Source organism: Leucopleurus acutus, assembly GCF_964270905.1.
Source record: "Leucopleurus acutus genome assembly, chromosome: 16".
In the NCBI taxonomy this organism is placed as follows: domain Eukaryota; kingdom Metazoa; phylum Chordata; class Mammalia; order Artiodactyla; family Delphinidae; genus Leucopleurus; species Leucopleurus acutus.
Window position 1 is genome coordinate 33,258,586 of NC_139158.1, and position 20,766 is coordinate 33,279,351.

A 20,766-nucleotide genomic window follows, 5' to 3' on the forward strand; every position below is an offset into this window, starting at 1 on the left:
GCTACTCATATCTGAGGCCATGAGAATATCTGAAAAACAGGATTAAACGAATATCTAAAGTTATCCCCATATGCTTCGTTGATTGTGTTAAATGAAATGAATGCTGGTAAAAGCAGCACTACTTTGTGTGTGTACATACATACATGCATACACAGATACACATACATGTACGGGACTAACTGAAAATTCATCAGTTCTTCTACGCCACTGTTTTGAATGGAACTTGAATTAGATTAACTATCTCGATTACGCAGAGAAATTTAGCTTAATGACCTACCATTACTTTAATGGCTTTGAAATTCAGAAGGTAAGAAGACACTGTGTTTCTTCCATTGAGCATTAAAGATAAAATGCCTCTGACTGACTGTCATGAAAACCCAATTTTATTGCCATTTGAATTATTCAGAATCAATATCCGGCATTAGCCAGCATGGGGAAGCTCAAATATAAGGCAGCGTGTGAAAGCAGTGTTTCCCTATATTGAGCAATCATGCTTTGTGTGAGGGATAATGAGCTGTTTGCTGCATGTCACCGCTTCAGATGCATTGAGAATTAACAACTTTATCTTCCCTTTATATTATGTAATAAAAGGATTACTTCATAGAGATGAACAATTTTCAAGGTTATGAAACATTCAAAATACAGCTGGGCTCAAGGAATCTTGCCTCCTCTCTAAGGAGAGAGAAAGGGTTTTAACTGTTTACACAAGAGAGAAATTTGCTAAAGTTATGTTTTTGAGTTATTTGATGAGTAAACTGCAACCTTGTATCTCCCCAAGCTGAAAATTGCTTACAGGCAAAAATATGACACCAGAGTCGTCTTGTAGAAGCTTCGCTTCAGATGTGACTGTCAGAAGTGGCACTGCTTGAAGAAATTTGCCAAAACGCATAAAGAAAAAGTTAGGGAACAACAGTATAAAAGGATAAACAGAAAATGTTGGATTGCCCTGTGTTTAGGGTATGGCTGGCCCGATGCTAATAACCCGACTGTGTTATTTCATACAAGTCTCAGAACAAACTCATGAAGGCAGAGCTAGTACAATCTCCCCATTGTACAGATAAGGAAGTTAAAGGGACCGAAGGGAATTTTCTTCTCTCCATCTCTAAGTGCATAAGGGCTACCGCGGGGATTCCAAAATAGGCTGTACGATTTCAAAAGGAAATCATGAAATGTGATACTCTAAGAATAAGCCTGCTCACATGCCATCAGAGGAGGGACAGAGAAACAAAGTAAGATACAGTGGAAAACACTGAAGACTGAATTGCCTGTCAAGGCAAAAGTCGGATGGGTTCTAGTGAAATCAAGGAGGTACTTCAGGGAGGTGCTTCCACGTGTCAACCTATGTGATAAGTGGCCGGGGCATCTGTAAGTGGACGCATTCCTCATTCCCACCTCAAGGAAGCAGGAGCTAGCATACCCCCAGCCCCAGTTCACACTGAAACTCAGTGTAGCTGCCGAACTCCACTCAAAGAGATCTCCCAAGAGCTGTTTACACTGTTTCCTTTCCCCTCATCAGAGTCCTAGCTCAGGCTAATAAATCAGTGTACAATTTGTGTATAATCTAATTTTTGCTTTGTGCTTCATCTGGTGTAGGTGGAAGCACGGGAAAAATGAAAAAAAGCAACAACTGGAAAATGAAGACTAATGAGAACTTGGATCCTTAAGAAAATATCCTTTAGAGATGCCCAGTTGGAATTACAGGAAAAAATGAGTGTGAGCTCTTCCTTCTGTGGCGTTGTGACTTGCGAGGGTCTATGTATAGCCATATATCCAAATATTTGAAAGGCACGATGAGTTTTCGCTGTGTGCAATCATTTCTCTGGGTCTGCCCTGCCTCCCAGTCTGGGTAGCACACAGGCTGTGCCATTAGGAGGTGTGAACTGTGTCCTGGGTGTGTCCTCTGTTTCTCTTCCCAGACATTTATAGCGCAGCCAATAATAATTCCCAAACCACCCCCAAGTCATCCCACAGAGAACACTTGGCGTTCCTTAAAACTAGCCAGATATATTAGGTACCCGGGTAGGGAACATAGCAATTACATAAGCTAATGGTATTCAAAGATATAAGTTTAAGGAAGAAGGAGTCATAGAAAAAGAAAAGCATGTTTGCACGCTGAGGGTTTCAATCCAAACACTCCTTGCTAACTTGGTCTTTGGGCGTGCACGCATGATTGAAATCACCGCGTTTGCCGAAGCAGTGGAAGATTACAAGGACAGTGGCTGTTTACTTTAAAGGCATCATTCTCTTCTCTCATTTTTTCCCGGGACCTGCACACGCCAAAGCATCTTACTCTGATTTCAGTTTATCTGCTAGCATTTCCACCGTCACCTAGATAGGGGTGAAGACAAGTCATGATTTTGTTTCATTTACAAAGTGGGGGTGGGGGTGGGGGAGTTATCTTTTGCTAGTGGAAAATTTGTTTTTGTCCATTGACAGGAAGTAATTTGCAAGGACTCTAATTAAAGCCTGAGACTATTACATAAAACCAGAGTCACAATGAAGCTCAAAAATTTCCCTCAACAGGGGAAAAACTGGTCGAATTCTAGAGAAAACAGGTAAGCTCTTTCTATGCATGAAACCTGGATTCGGTTTTAATAACAGTAAAAAAGGAAATGTACTGCCCCCTTCTGGCTCTGCAAAACAAAGTCCTATTATATTTAACACTGAATAACATAATGATGTAGGAGTCAACACTGAACAAATCTTAGATCCTCTCTCTTAGCGGAGAGAGCAAGGTTGATTTGCAATTCTGAAAGGATAATGAAAGGGCCAGTGTTATTATTTAATATAAAAATAGATTTCCTGGTTTCTCTCAAGTGTTTATCATCAGATACAGGGAACAATATGAAACTGAATTACCAAGGATCATCTCTGATAAATCAAACGAAGAACGCTGCTGGAAAAAAGGCAAACTGCCCCATAAAACAGCTTAAAACGATAGACTTCTCAACATTTTTGGTTCGTTTACAGAAGAAAGAGAAATATGTCCTGGATGTGGAGTTTGAGAACTGATGACTCAGCAGAGCTCTCAAATGTTGACTTTGAGGAAAATACCCACTTCTCCCAGACTGCTAAGTAGGCATCTCACATGCCTTCAGCTGAGGGCCAGCGTGGGGTCCTGCTAGTTCCCCTTTTTCTCCTTGGTTTATACCTGGGTGAGTGCTCTCTGCTCAGCCAGGGAGTGAGGCTGGGAAACAGTGGCGTGAAGCCTAGGGCAGGACACCCAGGTCCCTAAACTTAAGACCGAAAAGACATAGAAAGACCAGGGTCTAGGTGAGCTCATCACCAGCTACGAAAAATGTTTCTATTCCATTGTAAAAAAAATATCTTCACTTGGGACAGACGTATATTACTCTACATCATTCTTTGTTTTAAAAATGAAAGCTTGCCTTTAAAAATATTAACATAGTCACGTAATAAAATCAAACAAAAAGCCCACAATATAAAATAGGAAAGAAGATATCCCCTTACTGCCGTCTACTTCTGAGGAAACCAGATAGTTTCCTGTGTAGAACCTTCCAGAAATGCTATGTATATGCAAACAAATTCAATCTATAATTGTATTTTTTTCTACTCAAATAGGAACCTACTCTATATAACATTTTGCCCTTTGTATTTTCATTAATAGCAGACCTTTGAGATCACTCTGCAGTGGTACCTCTAAATTGTTATCTTTTTTTATCCACAGTTGTATGATGCTCCATTTTATGACCCGCATGTTTTCAAGAAATCCTCAAACCACTCTGTACAGTAGGTACCTGTATTATGTCATTGTCCAGGTGAGGAACATGAGGAAACTGCTTGTCCAAAGCCACACAGTACTTAGTGGGGGAGCCAGGATTTAAGCCCCAATGTCCACAATTTTATCCACTGTCTTAGTCTATTTGGGCTGCTATAACAAAAATACCATAAACTGGATGGTTTACAAATACCACCAATACCATAAAAACATGTATTCGTCATAGTTCTGGAAGCTTGGAAATCCAAGATCAAGGCACCAGCAGATCCAGCGCCTGGTGAGGATTTGCGGACAATCATCTTGTACCGTACCTGGCAGCAGAGGCTGGGAAGCTCTCTGGGGCCTTTTTAATAAGAGCACTAATCCCCTACATGAGGGCTCCATCCTCATAACCTAATCAACTCCCAGAGGCCCCACCTCCAAATCAGATTGGTGATTAGGTTTCAATATACAAATTTTGGGGGGACATAAACACTTGTACAGTAAGTGCCCCACATACGAACGAGTTCATTCTGAGAGCACATTCATTAAGTCCAATTTGTTCATAAGTCCAGCAAAATTAGCCTAGGTATCCAACTAACACAGTCGGCTATATAGTACCATACTGTAATAGGTTTATAATCCTTTTCACACAACTAATACATAAAAAACAAACAAACACAAAAAAATAGAGAAAACATTTTTAACCTTACAGTACAGTACCTTGAAAAGTACAGTAGTACCAGCTACATCACCACTGCTTTACGCTTGCTTCCGGACATCCTGGGCTTGAAATAAAGATACTGTACTACTGTACTCTATACAGTACTGCACAGCAGTACTCTGCAAAAGCACAACCACTTGTAGAGGATGCACGCATGTGACAACGCACACCAGACATGTGAACTAAATTACGTGACTGGACGTGTGAACTCACATTCGCATCTTTGAAAGTTCGAAACTTGAAGGTTCGTGTGTAGGGGACTCACTGTATTCTAGCATCCACTGTATTATACTGCCTTCCTAAATATTTGCTGTTGCTATTATTCTCTTTTACACTAGTATTAAGAGCCAAGACGCATGGGTTGTGAAAATATTGGTGTCAACATCACCACTCAGACAACGTTGCCTATCCTTCCCTTGAAGTCTTTGCATCTCAGATCTTTTCTGCTTAGCACTGATGGGAGCTACTTAGGAGTGAGTAATCAAGTACCAACAACCAGAACTTGCAGCACCCCTGAACTGCCTAGAAGCAGAGGGCTCCCTCATCCCCAACCGCAAATATGCACTCCAGCCGCTGGGTGGTCAGACTAGGCACAGATGTCAGTGTGCCAAAGCTGTATTTGGATTTCCTACTGATGAATATTACAGCCAATGTACCCATCTGGCCACCGAGATAAATAATGTAAAAATGAAGATATGCTTACATAATTCATGCAGTATTGATGAACGGGGCCCTTAATTCCGACTGCTCCTACAAATCATTTAATTATGAGCTGTGCAACTCTAAGTCAGAAACAGCATTTTAGCCACGTGTAAATGGGTATGGTTTGGAGACTTGAAGTGCACAACACAGAAACTCAAGCCCCCCCCCCCCTTGATTATTATAAAGAAATCTGTGGATTCTCATAAACCCCAGACGAACATGGTGCTGAATACAGGAGACTATACTTCTGGGCAAAATGCCATTCGTTTACTTTCAAGGTAAGGATTCCATCAATGGCTTACACCACTTTCACCAGGAAGCTGTGGACGGAAGTGAGAAAATGAAATGTTGCCAGTTATTCTACAAATGGCACACTTCCTGAGGAGATAGGCAAGATTACATGCCCTGAACACTTCACTACCATTTTGAAAGCTATGATAAACAAACAAACAAACAAAAAAAAAAAGGAAAAGAAAATAACAAGTGTTGGCGAGGATGTGGAGAAATTAGAACCTTTGTGCGCTCTTAGCAGGTATGTAAAATGGTTCAGCCACTGTGGAAAGCAATATGTCGCTTCCTCAAAAAATTAGAGTTAGAATATGATCCAGCAGTTCCACTTTCGGGAATAATCCCACAAAAACTGAAAGCAAGGTCTCAAGGAGGTATTTGTACACCCATGCTCAAAGCTGCTTTATTCGCAGTAGGTAAAAAGTGGATGCAGCTCAAGTGTCCATTGAGGGATGAATGAATAAGCAAAATGTGGTATATACGTGCCATGTAATATTATTCAGCCTTAAAAAAGGAAGGAAATATGACCCATGCTACAACATGATGAACCTCGAGGATATTACACTAAGTGAGACAAGCCAGTCACAAAAAGCAAACACTGTATGATTCCACTTATACAAGGTCCCTAAAGACATCTAACTCGTGGAGACAGATGGTAGAATGGTGGTTGCCGGGGCCTGGCGGAGAGGATACGGGGACTTATTTATAATGAGTATCAATTTTCAGTTTTGCAAGATGAAAAAGTTCTGAAAATTGGTTACACAATAATGTGAATATACTGAATACTACTGACCTGTACACTTTAAAATGGTTGAGATGGTAAATATGGTATGTGTATTTTACCAGAATTAAATTTTGTAAAAAATTATGCAAAGTGGAGACTGGGCGTCCCGCAGAGGACGCATCCCATTATTTATCATGCACTGACTCTGCCTTTTGCTGAGCTAAGAGATCTACAGTCATGACCTCTTTGTAACCCTCATGATACTTACGTTAAATAGGCATTGCCCCATCTTCCATGGGGTCCATCTGTAGCTTAGAAACCAGTTCACATCATGGCGGCAGCCCGTCAGGGTGAAGTAGACGGATCCGGCAGAAAGAACTAGGGAATCACAGTTCTGCCACCCAGCGATATATCCTCCTTCCTTTGGGAGCACCTACTTCATCAGCAAATAGGGTAATGCACTCATGAATGAATCTCAAGTTTCCTACCACTTGTATGGGTCCCAGCATGAGCTGACCCCCTCCTGTCTCTAGCTCCATCCCACACATCTCTCCTTCTCACCCACTATATTTCAGAAGTACTGATCTCACTTCTGCTTCTCCACCATGCCAACCCCTTTCCAGCCTCAGGGCCTTCGCCTTTGCTGCTCTCCCCACCTGGCTCATCCTTTCTTGAATTATCCTTGGTTGGCTCCTCCGTCACCTGTAGGTCTCCATTCAAGGGCTACCTCCTCCGAAATGGCTTCACTTTGGAACCAACTGTTCTGAAGATGGGCCTCTCCTACCGCCACCAACTATCACCACCATCAATTACTCTATTGCGTCACTGTACGGATTCCTTTACATCACTTATCAAAACCTGTAACTATCATGTTCACATATCGGCTTACTTCTTTACCATCAATCTCTCCCACTAAAATATACGCTTTATAAGAACAAGGATAGGTCGGTATCATTCACCACTTCATCCCCAGGACTTGGAATAGTTCCAGCGTACCTGCTACATGGAAAGGACCAATAAATAAATATTAGCTGCTGTTATAATTCTGTACGGTGACATTCTTTCGATAAGACGATGAAGGTGAAGGTTTGAGATAGCTTGGCAAGGAACTCAGTGGTCAGGCTTTCTGCAGAAAACACCCACCAGCTGGGTAAGAACTGGTCACTGGTGCTGAACGAAGACAAAGACATACACCTTCATGCCTTCAACTCCAGGACCCCCTGGGCAGAAGCCATTCTCCCTCTGGGTCAATCAAGGGAATGTCTAAAGAACCCAGTCTTTCCTTTGGGTCCATGTGCAGACTCACATCCCCCACAGCATATGCTAATGGCACATCCCTGGTCCAGCAGCAGCATCAATAATCAAACCACATGACTGGGGCTTTCAACTGGTTTATCACTTGTCAGTTCCGAAGACACTTGCCAAGCTGACAGAGAGAGTTGCCTGGGACGTGACCTATAAAAATCACTAGATTTCTGGGTGAAAGATGACTCACACGTCTCAGGCTATCTTAATTCATCGGGTGACTATGCACGATTTTTGTTTGTGAAATCTCTGCCTCTGAACTTCTGAGTTTGGCAGTTTTGAACTTGACATAATGAGTGCCAAAAGGTGTCAAGCAGATTCACCATCCTGCTCAGAAAATCTTCATGTTCTAGTAGATTAGACTCCATTGGAGGGTACCCAGTCTAGTGCTACCTTATACACACACAGCAAGGTGGGGGGGGGGGGGTTGATTTGTCACAAAACTGAAAAGTTCAAGGCTTCAGGCTCATGTCGATACAGGTGCCAACATTCAAATGATCTCAGAAATGAATATCTTTTTAACTTTTTTTTTTTTTTTTTTGCGGTACGCGGGCCTCTTACTGTTGTGGCCTCTCCTGCTGTGGAGCACAGGCTTCCAGACACGCAGGCTCAGCGGCCATGGCTCACGGGCCCAACCGCTCCGTGGCATGCGGGATCTTCCCGGACCGGGGCACGAACCTGTGTCCGCTGCATCGGCAGGCGGACTCTCAACCACTGCGCCACCAGGGAAGCCCCCTTTTTAACATTTTGTTTTGTGTTCAGACTGGCTTTCCCTATTGTCATAGTCCATTCAGGCTGCTATAACAGAATACTACAGACTTAAGGAACAAACATTTATTTCTCACAGTTCTGAAGGCTAGGAAGTCCAAGATCAAGGCACCAGCAGAGCTGATGTCAGGTGGGAGCCCACGTCCTAGTTTGCATACGGCCACCTTCTCCTTGTATCCTTACATGGTAGAGAGCAGAGAGAGAGAGAAAAAAAAACAAAAACACTCCTGTCTCTTCTGATAAGGGAACTAATCCCATTCATGAGTGTTCTATCCACATGAACTAATTGCCTCCCAAAGGCCCCATCTCCAAATATCATCACTTTGGGGGTTAGGTTTCCAACATATAAATTTTGCAGGGGTGCAAACCTTCAGTCTATGGCACCCTTGTACTACAACGTGGTGATTAGATATCCGAAGCCAGAGTCCTATTCATTTCATAACCCCAGGAAAAAGAGTTTCTTTCCAGGAACAAATCTCATTGGATAGAGCTGGTCACGTGCCCATTGGTGAACCAATCACCGGGCCCAGAGAAATGGAAAATGCTGATTGGACAAGCCCGAGTCATGGCGGATACCCATGAGTACAGAGGGAGGTGTCAGTCCTGTCTGAATGACAGAGACTCTAAGAAGGGAAAGTGCAGCTGCTCAAACCATTCCAAGATGGGTTCCATTCGCAGAGGATGGAAGAGTAAGTTCTGGGCAGGCAAGCAAGCAAGCAAACAACTAAGCAATCAGATTTTAGCTGCAGAAATGGGCAAATGAAAGTAGAGTTGGCCACAAAATATGAGAAACACAATGAAACAAAAACATAACAAAACAAAACAGAACAACCCCTACCCTTCAATGGCACTTCTAATCTCCCAGTTGCATACGTATATTTACATGTAGTAAAGAAGAGGGAACTGGGGCGGGGGGTTGGCTACCAGAAATACCAAGAAGATGGTATCTGAGGTGGATGTGGAAAGGTGAAGAGGGCCTTGCCCAGTTGGGTAGTCTAGGCAAAGGGAAAGTATGTGCAAAGGCAATTTCTTGCATCATTTCTAGCAACAGTGCTATGAGGAAGAGTATTATAATCCCCATTTTAGAAACAAAGAAACCCGTCCATGGTCACTCTTTTTGTGGGGTTTGCCTCAGGCCAATCTAATTCCCCAAAGAACTCATCTTTTCACCAGGACCACCATGTGCAGTTGAGCACGGCGAGCTCACACAAGTGTAGCGGCTCCATTCCCCTAGATTGTGAGATAAATAGCGCCCCCTAGAGTCGGGCACTGGAACTCTGGACAACTGTGCATGGTAGCCCTGCATTAACCCCTGGACCAAGGAGACAGGTTTACGAGGACAGGGATTAAGGCTGAACCTTAATCCCAAGGCACCTTCATACTCTGCTAAGATTCTACCGGGACAGTACTAGTTAACGTTCTCATGAAACACATCATTTTATTTCCCGATTCTGCGTAGCCTACAAGGATTTAAAATGAATTCTGCCATGCAATTCACTTCTTTCCAGTTCTCAGGATAAAAGCCACCCACAAAGAACAAGCCAAGCATTACTAGGCCAGGTGAACAGCGGCATTTTAAAGAAACGGGTTTTCCAAGTGTCTTATCTGGGTGGGAGAAGAAGCCAAAAAAAGGAGAAATCGCTAGAGAAACCAAGCTCAGCCAATCTGGGTTTTTAGCGCTTGACTCCTTGGGAGTTCACTGCAACGGAGGCAATGAAGTTCTGTTAGAGAATAAATTGGTTGGGACACAAAGCTCCTTACAGATTATAACCTCCTTCCTTGCCAATTACAAACTTGGCAATCATTTGTTTATTAACCTGGTGGCTTGCTACATTAAATAGCATCACATATTTATAATGCACCAAGATGAAGCTGTAGCATTCAAAATCACTAACCCCATCTGTCCCTCCTCATCTGGGTCCCACACTCTAAAGAACTTCTGAAGATAATGCAACAGAACAGGGTTTTAAAAAGTGTAAAACTTTCTCCTGCATTGCCTCAGGGAAAGGTTCCCTGTTCTGTGTGTGTGAGTGATAAGGTTTAGCCCCTTAAATTCATCCTAAGGAGTGTTTGTGAAACGTCTTTATTTGGAAATGCTGTGGCTTAGTCCGCAGGGGCAGGCATCCCTGCATCTCCACGCCCCACTGCTGCACACAGACTTCAGGGGAAGTAGTAAAGCTAATCCCAATTACAGAATCTTCTCCAGTTATCCCCCCCACATACTTTCTACCTCTATGACCGCCTCTTCCATCTTTAAGGCTTAACTACCATCTCCACAAAGATGCCTCCACACCTAGATTCGTCAGCCGCAATCAGTTTTCACTCTTAGCTTCCTCATTCTCAGCTGCCTTCTAAGACCCTAGTCCAACTGCCACCAGAACCTCAAAGGCAACCCCTCAAGGATGTAGCATTTGTTATTCTAAGAAACAAGCCAGCTCTCCTGATGAGTTCCTCTGTTTTGAAAATGGCACTGCTCATCTCACAGTTTTGTAGACTCCAAGCCTTGGAGTCACCATGTGGAGCAGACATGGGGGGACATGCCCTACACAGATAGCCTCACTTTTACAATGTCAGGGCTTGCTGGCTCATGTTCAATGCCCGAATTTCTTTTGCTAGATGATGAAACTGCTTTGCCCACCTGGAATGCTGGAGAAGCATAGTCCCTCAACCAATGACTAATGAGAGCTGGGGTATAAATACCCCAGTTCCCCTGCTCTTAGGTGGGATAACTCTATGGTGTATATCTACATGGTTGCATGCATTCCTACAGTGGGATTAAACTCCAGTTACACTAAATGGTCAGTGGCTTGATAAAACAAACTCTGTCCATCACCTTCTCTCCTCCGTATCACTTTACCATCCCACCACCACCACTGCAAGGATTTCCTCCCCAATAAATTGTTTTTACATGAATCCTTCTTTCAGGTCTGTGTATGGGGGACTCAACTGAACCACCAGGAAGGTGGCCCCTTCCTATCCATATTTCCCACATGCAGTGTGTCTCTAAGTCTGATCAAACCTATCTCCGCACCACTCTAAGATTGATCTCCCCCATAGGGCCACGAGGATCTTGCCATATCCCTGCTACCTGGGGGGAAGTCAGGAAAGCTTCCCATAGGAGGTGTTGTTAGAGCTGAGCTATGAAAGGTGGGCAGGAGTTACCAGCCAGAAGTAAGGAGGTGGATCAGAAAAGAGAAAGGAAGAAAGGTTGTACAGTGGTGTGGAAACAAGGGAGAACACTGTATTTTTAAGAAACTGACATTTCTATTTTTTGGGGGGGGGGAGCTGTTGTTCTCAGCAAGGGCAGGAGTTTGCTCTCTAAGGAACATTCGGCAATGTCTGGGGAGATCTGGGGTTGTCACAACTGGGGAGTGATGCAACTAGTGGGTGGAGGCCAGCAACGCTGCTCGACCTCCGATGATGCACAGGACACCATAGAAAATGACCCAACACAAAATACAGATACTGCCAAGGGTGAGCAACCCTGGTCTGGAGTTTAGAGTTTAAAGGAGTTTGGTGAGATATAGAGATAGGGAGGTTAGCAGGGGCCAGATCATGAAGATTATTGTGAGCCTTTGGGGCTCAACCGCATGAGCAGTGAGGGAGAGTTACTTTTGGTTTTTCTGGCCGCGCTGTGTGGCATGTGGGATCTTAGTTCCCCAACCAGGGACCAAACCCGTGCCCCCTGCAGTGGAAGCGCAGAGTCTTAAGCACTGGACCACCAGGGAAGTCCCCCGAGTTACTCTTGGAGAACAGGGGAGTGATGTGATCAGAGTTGCAGGTGAGAAGGAAAAGATCACCCTGGGTCTGGGCAGGAGACAAAGCAAGATAGAGAGAGAACATGAGGCTGGTGAGGAGGATACTGCGTACAGTCCACCTGCAAGATGGAGTCTGGACCCAGGAAGTAGAAAGAGGGGGCGGAGATAAGTGGGCATATTTTTAGTGATTCTTAGGAAGTATTCTGACTGCAGTGCCCATCAGGGTGCCTATCCTATGGCAGGACTTCAATGAAAGTTTTCTGAAAAAATAAATGCAAGAATGAACGATTAAATTATGTTTTCCAGCCATGGAAGGCGTTGGACTGAGGCTTGGGTGCTCAGCTTGGTTGAGCTTTTGAAGATGATGCCCTGGGCGGCTGGAGAGATGATAATACCATCCACTGAAATGGAGAGGCTGGGGAAAAACAGTTCTAGAAGGATGAGAAGAAGGGTCAGGATGGTGCCCAGTAAAACTTTCCAAATACTATGAGGGTGGCCCAGTCACGAGGCAGACTGGCCCGTCCACGCCTAGGACAGATGCGCCACTGCAAGAATGTGGTGTCAGGCACACGTGGTAATGAATACTTAGCAGACCCAGACTGCAGATGGGGCGGGGGGTGCACCGGCACCTTTTTGTTTCCTTTTTTTTTTTATCCTCACTGTATGTGGAAACAGCCTCTGACGACAAATGATGATGATGGCTACTCTTTATTGTATATTTCCACATTCCAAGTACATCAGTAATTCATTAGATAAATATTTGTGGAGCATCTCGAAAGAATCTGTTCTAGGCACAGAAACACTGCACTGAACAGAAATATCTGCCTTCGGGAGCTTACAATGGAGTGTGTGTGTGTGTGTGTGTGTGTGTGTGTGTGTGTGTGTGTGTGTGAGAGAGAGAGAGAGAGAGAGAGAGAGAGAGAGAGAGAGAGAATCCTTAAAATACATGCTATGTTATAAATGCCCAATGCAATAGCTAAAAAGCAAGAATGCAGAGTGAGAAATGTAGGGAAATGCAATGCAATTGTGAGCAGGACAAGTCTCAGTGAGAAGGTGGTATCTGAGTAAGGATCTAAGTTGGGAGGTAGCAGGAAAAGGTTTCTCCAAGCAGAGGAAAACACAACTGCAAAGATTTTGAAGGAGGACCGAGTCTAGACAGGGAGGCCAGGGTAGCAGGGAGGGGGGCGGTGGTCAGTGAGGAGAAAAGTAACAAGAGACAAGGTGAGGAAGCTGGTAGGGATCAGAGCGTGGGGGCCTTGTGGGAAATGGCTTTTATTCTCAGTGAGATGGAAGGCATGGGGGAGGAGAGGTTTCCCTCAGTGAAAGTAGAGGTAGGAGGACGTCCCAGTGATCCAGGCAAGAGATGATGGGACCTGAACCACAGCGATGGCCCCCGTGGTGGGAAGGAGGATATTTCTAGATATATGCGGAAGTTAACAGGATTTCCTGGGGGAGAGGTTAGGTGCACGATATTTAAGAAATAGAGGCGTCAAGAATGACTCCAAAGTTCTGGCCTGAGCAGTTCTTAATGTAACTTTTAAAGCAGATTGTTATCATTGCATTTGCAGTGGGTATGTGTGGATTGATGCAACAGTGTTTTTTGGGGGGATGTCCCTGTCTACTGTACGGAGCCTTGATGGACCTGGCCATCACCCCCTTTCCTTCTCTTCTGGAAAGAGTACTCCCTGGCATGTGATACAAGCTAAGCCTGTCTGTTTACTCAGTGAATTTGTTTTTGCCAGAACTATCGGGGAAGATATTCTCTCATCCCCTGGGGTCACAAACTTAAGGTCCACATAGGCTTGGGGTTGCCAAGGGTCAATTTCCTACCATCTGATGGCCCACATAAGGGCAACCAGAGCCTATACATGGCAACTCTCCTGAAGGCAACGTTTGGGTTTCTAGATTCAGTTACATTGAAATCAAATGGTCTTTTCTTGCTGAAGCTAATTTGAGGCTAGTTTCCTTCACCTGCAGCTGGGAATATCCTGATCCCTTATGAGCTAGAGTAGCACCATCCAATATGGCAGCCATCACCATAGGAGGCGGGTGACTCCTGGACACTTGGGATGCGGCTGGTCCAAAAGGAGAGGTGCTGGTAGTATAAAATACACAGTGGCGTTAAAAGAACTCGTATGGAAAAAGGAACGTAAGCTATCTCCTTAACGTTTATATTATATTAACTCTGACATGATAATACCTTGGCTATAGTGAACTACAGGGAAATATATTATTGTATTTAATGCATTTTCACCTGTTTCTTTGCACTTTTTTAAGAATGTGGCTACTAGGAAAACTAAAATGACATATGCATCATGTTCTCTTGGCCAGTGCTGTTTTAGATGAACGTTTTGGTTTCTAGAATTTGAACCCTGCTCAGTCCAACTCAAATTCCAGGATATTTCTGGCCGTGGTTGCCTCCCCACACCCCATCCCCTTAGGCACGTCGCCTCATGCAACACCCTGCCGTCCCTCAGAGGGTGAGCAGCATATTTCAGACCACTAGGTTGCCCGTGTCTCATTTCGCGGTGAGTACAGGTGGCTGTACCGCCTGCCAACTCACAAAATCACCAAGTGATTCACCTTAAAGGGACCCCTTAGAACAGCGATCCATCTGGCCAGTGGCCCTGGGCCATTCGCTCTCCGGCTGCCCCTTGCCTCTGGGCTGTGTACCAGCCAGCATTCTGATCTGGCCTGTGCGCTCCCGGCCTCAGAGATATTTGCCTCAGTGTCTCCGGGGCTGGGTGAGCTTAGTGAGAATCAAACCCACACTTAAGGTACCAGGGAACCATTCCACTGAAACCCACAACACTATAATTACCATAAACCCTTCAGCACCACTGGCTCTGAGAGGTAGAAGAAATTAAATCAATGGGCATAGATCGAATCGGGAGCAACCTTATGGGAAATGCATGTAAATGCACCATCTTACATTGGAAATGAGTTTTAAGATTAATACCCTTCACAAATGGAAAAGTAGAAAGATATATGTAGGAGAATACGCTTTTGCAACAATAGGTCAACGCTTCTTTTTACGAGCTGCCAGCTATGTTGTACGAAGAACTCGTGAAGCCTAACATTCTCGTTTTTTCTAAAACCCTGTAATGCAAATTCTTCAAGAGAATAACAAGTGATGCATGCTTGAAATTTATTTTTAAATCAAGAGCAAAATGAAACCCTTTAATTAATCTCGGAGAATTTAGCTCCTTCCCTTTCAGATCTGTCTTTTGCACAGTTAGATGCTTAAAATAATTGCATCCGCTCGTGTGAAACTGCAGCAGTAATTCAGTGGGTTTATACTTGTGCAACCTTTTAAAAACAGGCCTTAAAACATTCATCTGTTGAACCAATTTACCAGCTTTCAATAAAGCATCTTTAAGATACTTTCTGTTACATTTATATGACATAAGCTATATTATTTTAATAATCTGTGCTTGAGATATATGGTGATGAGGGAATTACCGCTCACCTGGGGACATGGTGTAATTAGAAAAGAGGCACAGTTGGGAAATAAAAATGATTAAAAAAAAAAAAAACCTTGCTGAAATTAACCAGCCACTGCTACTAGGATGTTCTGATGTTGGCTTAAGTTGTTGGGGATGCATTGGAGCGAGAAGCAGAGAAGAAGGAAACCAAGCAAACTTGTGGTGCCTGAAATAATTACAATTTCTTACCCGTCATTTCTCAAGGCTCACGGGGAGTGAGGCTGTGCACCCAGCCAGGACAGACAAATGAGCACTTTCCCCGCAGCCAGTCCGGGGGGCTGTCTGAGTTGAGCTAATGTGCTGGGGTGAAAGATGGGAGCAGGTGTAATTATACTAATGATTTATTGAATGTTTGATTAATTGGAAATTAAGTGAATGCATAGTGGCAGAATTGTCATAGCAAATCGCTCAGCTGTTGGCTTAAAAGGTGTTCTATTTCCCTGCAGTAAAGCAATTAAGAGCATCTTAAATCACTGGGGGGAAAATACTGGTGTGGAATTGTCCAACGTAGGGGCAGGAGGAACATGGCGGAAAGATCTTAACGGGCCCTCGTCGGGTGGTGTTTGGAGAAAGGAACGTTTTTCACAAAAACGTCAGCTACAAAACCGTATCATTTTAGAAGTTCACTCCTGCGTCATCGAAGAAAAGAGATAGGAAAGTAAGAAAATAGATGATGACCTCAAGGTAGCTGGAAAGACAGTGGGTTTTGCTTGTTTGCATGTGTGTCTGTTCCTGATCATCCTGGGGGTCTCTGCAGCTCATACAATGACTAGGCTTCATAGAGAAGGGGGGCTCTGTAGGGCAAACTCAACACAAGAGAGCAGGGCTTGGTGAGAGAAGGTGGCGCTGGTCTTCTGCCCCAACTTACCTGCTCGGCCAGATGCCTGTCGGCAGCAAACAAACACAAAAATTCACTGTGACCTTTCCTTCTACCCATGCAAGAGGGAATCAAGAGTGGGATGAAAAAGAGCTTTCCTTCTGGACCTAGGCTTTTGAGAAAGTACCTCAAATGAGCCTCAGCCACCTGAGTTGATAGCTATTCTGAGATTTTACTTTGCAGTGTAGCACGTTCCTTCCATCTTTACCCTTCCCCTCCATCTCCCCTTGGCCTCTCTCTCAGACCAACACAGCTAAGAGTTACAGGCTTGATGTTCTCCGTGCGGTGCCTCGAGCTTGGGGCGGGGGTGGGGGGTGGGGAGCCTGATGCAAATTGAATACATAAATAAGAATTTAATAAACTCTCTCTTTTGGCCTCCTACATCACCACTGAAGTTGCAGAACCTGGAATTAAAAATGTACTTCACAGCAGCAGTGGGAGGGGAGTCTCACATATGCCTGTGGCTTTGTAAATGCACCTGACCTTCGGGAGACAGAATTCCCCAAAGTTGATCCACAACCTTAAAATAGCCATGCCCTTTGACCTCTGGCTCTTCTAGGGATTAGATATAGCAAAGATGTATATGTAAGGATGTTCACTGCAGCGATGTTTACAACAGCGAAACAAAATAAAACAAAACAAAAACGGGAAAGCCCTCGAGATGCTCAGAGCTTTTTCCGAAGTATAGTTTAAGGAAAATGGTTCTCAATATATGATTTCAGGGAAAAATAGGGGCTTTTATCAGCTTAATTCTCAGAGCATAGACCAGCAGCTCCCAAACTTCAGAGGAAGACAGTTTAGGATAAGCTGGTGTGGGTTCAGTTCAAAATCTGCTGCTAAGAGCAAACAACATGCTAACAGAATAGTGTGTACATTACAATTCCAATTTTGCAGATAGAAATCATATCTGGATCAATAGTTATATGTGCACAGACCTGTGTATGTGTGTGTGTGTGTGTGTGTGTGTGTGTGTGTATGTGTGTAAAACTTAAAAAATATTATACCAGAATGCTAATATCTCTCAGTTGATGGGGGATTCGAGTTAATGTGTTTCTTTTTTTCTTTTCTCTCTGTGTTTCTATGTTTTTCTTGTAGTTGTTGTAATTGTTCATGTTTTTGCTTTCTGTGACTATACACACATCTAGCATTTTATTGTGACGGACAGGAGCGCCCTGGGACACATGGAGGTGATAGACAGCTATGCCAGGGTGACTGTGGTCACCCATTAATACAGATACACAAAACAGGACAAATTTCCTGTTTTGAACATGTCAACTCTGGCCACGTGTCTTATAAAACTGGAACTCTGCCCCCCAGTCTATCAAACAAACAAACAAATAAATAAATAAGACTGAAATGCAGCCATTACAACAACTCAGCCAATTAAAGAAATCTCAAAAGTGTAACAGTGTTGCCCTTCAGCAAAGCCAGGGTTGGCAACACCAGAAAATGAGCACAGCTCTCTTAGACCAGTGGCACATCCCAGGATCTAGAAACAGGTAAATCTGTTTTGTCCCCATGCACAGAAAGATACAATTAACATGGCTGCAAAGTAAGTGATACTGCCTCATTACCAGCCATCAGGCTGTCCTGCAGGGGCCCCCATCCAAAGCTGGGAGGGGAGGTTACTAATTATCATGCCAAATTAAGCCTTGATTATTCCCCAAGAGACACCTGTTAATTGGGCTGCTACATTACATCACAGTTCTGCACATTAATAATTGAGTTGCAACGACCTGATTTTCTCCTCGGAAATGTGATTTATCTTTCACTCTCCTCGTTTCAAGTTGCCTTGGTCTCCAAAACGGGGCTGTGAGAGCCCAGGGACGTTACTGTGGTTGTGAACCCAAAGAGAGGAACTCACGTCCCACCTACTCACATGAGCAACAAAATGATATCCAGCATAAACCCCGTCACAACGAAGAGTATTTAAGTCAGCCATTAGTGCCAAGAGCCCAGTTTTTAATAAGAGTGAAAAGGGGTCAGTGGCGATCCATCTAACTCACGTTAAGCCTCTTTATTTCCCATTTATGACATATTCCACCATGGTGCTTGCGCTGCTGTTGTTTTGAGCATTTCCTTATTTTCTCGAACTATAAGATGTTCAGTACTAGGCTCATCTTGTATATTTCATATCCCAGTCCTAAAAGCAGTCATTTCTCCATGGAGCCCTTGTTCCCTTTACTGGAGAATGGTATTAGAAACCAAGATCTGGGTGCTAAGTGTGCTCACTGCTGCTGGGGTATCATTGTTTCTAGCTCCTCTTAGCTGACAGAGCAAGAAAATATAAGTGCATACTAATCCATGTATATAGACATGCCTACAAATATTTCTACACTTAAGCATCTGTGTCTATAGGAGGCTAAATATGAGTTCCTGCTGATGTCCAACTCCTATCCATTATCTAAACAAATCATCATCTAGCCTTCTTCCTTTGCTTATCTGCAACCTCCCACTCAAACAATGAGAAACCTTTGCGCAGTACGTTCTAAGTAACCTTGCTGGATTTGTAGTCCCATTAGATGAGTGCCAACCCATTTGTTCATTTAAAAGGACTCTGGAACCACGTAGCAATGCCTCGGCTTGGTCCACCGTGCTCATCTCACGGAAACACTTGCCATAAAGGCACTGCCAAGAAATTCTAAGACCACAGGGTCCTACTGCTTCCTCATTACCGACCATCAAGCTGGTTGATGCCTCTGGTTGGGGCATTAAAAAATACCCACACGTCACTCCAAGGCCCCAGATGAAGGTCAAAACATAGCCATGAGGTAGTGCCATGCCAAATAAAGAACCTGGCATAACTTTGACTAACGAGAGCTGGTATTTCTTTTTACAAAGTAAAACCCAGAAACAGTGAAAGGAGCAAGCAACCGAAGGCAAAACAAACCCCAAAACGCAGCCAAGAAAAGATGATGGAAAGCACAAAAAGGTTGAGAAAGGAACACAACAAAATTAAATGCAGCTACAGTTCTTGGGAAGGTTCTCAGAGACCAGATGGCAAAAGGAGTGATTTATCCCTTTGCATATTTCTACAATACTGAATGTTCCAAAATAATATATGGATTTGGGATAAATACAGAGGCAGTAGGCAGCCTCTCTCTCTCTCCCCCTCCCTGCCCCGCCACCTCTTGGCTCCAGCTAGGTGGAGGGAGAAGCAGCCATATCACAGACGGTCTGCTGTGCCTTCCTCTAACAGTTTCCAGACCCAAGAGGGCTGCAGAATACCAAGGCAGCTGCAATGGCCTCCAGGTTTGCTACTCAGCACGCTGTGAATAGGGAACACCTAAGCCCAGCTACAGCACGTGGACAGAGATGGCTAGAGCAGACTCAGGATGATAGCACCGCCTCAGCTATGTGTGTCTAGGCTCGGCTGGGGGGATGCTGTGTCTACAGGTGGGTCTGAATTTCTGTCTCGGTCCAAGAGGCAGCATGGTATAGTGGTGTGGAACACAGACTGTGTTCACCTCTGCCACAGTGTGTGCACACAGGCAGGCTTTTAACTTCTGTGCGACTCCACTGCGCCACACACAACATGGGATGATATTAATAATACCTGCCCCATCAGGTTAGTCAGAAGCTTAAATGAATTAAGAATTTAGAATAGTAAGGGTAGTGCCTGGCATGATAGATTTCCTCAGCTTGAAGGAACTCAACAAGGAGGTAGACATAGAACAATGAGACAGAAATCAGAGGGCAAAGGACCAATAGAGAGGGTTCACATCAAAGGTGGGCAACAGAGCCTTGAAAAATTCCCTTTGCTGAAGGGGGAAGCCAGAGCAATTTTCTGTGAAATAGCTGTCACTTCCCATAGCCTCGGGCTTGACAGAGGATATTCAGGCTATCCGTCCTAGTTGTCAAAGAAGGAAGGTGACAGAGACGGCAGTCAAGAGCTTGGATGTAGAGCCGGACAGATATGAGTTTGGTTGCTAGCCCTGTCCCTTGATCTGTTGGAGCTGCATTTTCTTATCTAGAAAATGGGATGAAAAATTGTACCTGCCTTGATCTCAAAGAGATATCTGCATCTCCACATTTGTTGCAGTGTTATTTACAATAGCCAAGATATGGAAACAACCTAAGTGTCCATCAACAGACAAGTGGATAAAGAAGATGTGCTACGGCATATGGTGGAGTATTTTTTCAGCCATGAGAAAGAAGGGAATCCTGATGTTTATAATAACTTGGATGAAACTTAAGGGCATTATGCTAAGTGAAATAAGTCAGAGAAAGACAAATATTGTAGTATATCACTTATATGGAGAATCAAGAAAGCTGAACTCAGAGAAACAGAGTGGTGGTTACCAGAGGCTAGGCAGAGGGAGAAATGCGAAGAAGATACTGGTCAAAGGGTACAAACTTCTGTTTATAAAATTAACAGTTCTGGGGATCTAATGTACAGCAAGGTGATTATAGTGAA

The 20,766-nt window shown here is 44.0% G+C and overlaps 1 protein-coding gene across 5 annotated transcripts in view; it reads right to left on the reverse strand.

Annotated features, from left to right (window-relative positions):
- The window catches only part of RBFOX1 (RNA binding fox-1 homolog 1), a gene marked incomplete at both ends in the record, with an annotated part of 1,093,433 nt that overhangs the window by 875,823 nt on the left and 196,844 nt on the right, over nucleotides 1-20,766 (reverse strand). The window lies entirely within an intron of this gene.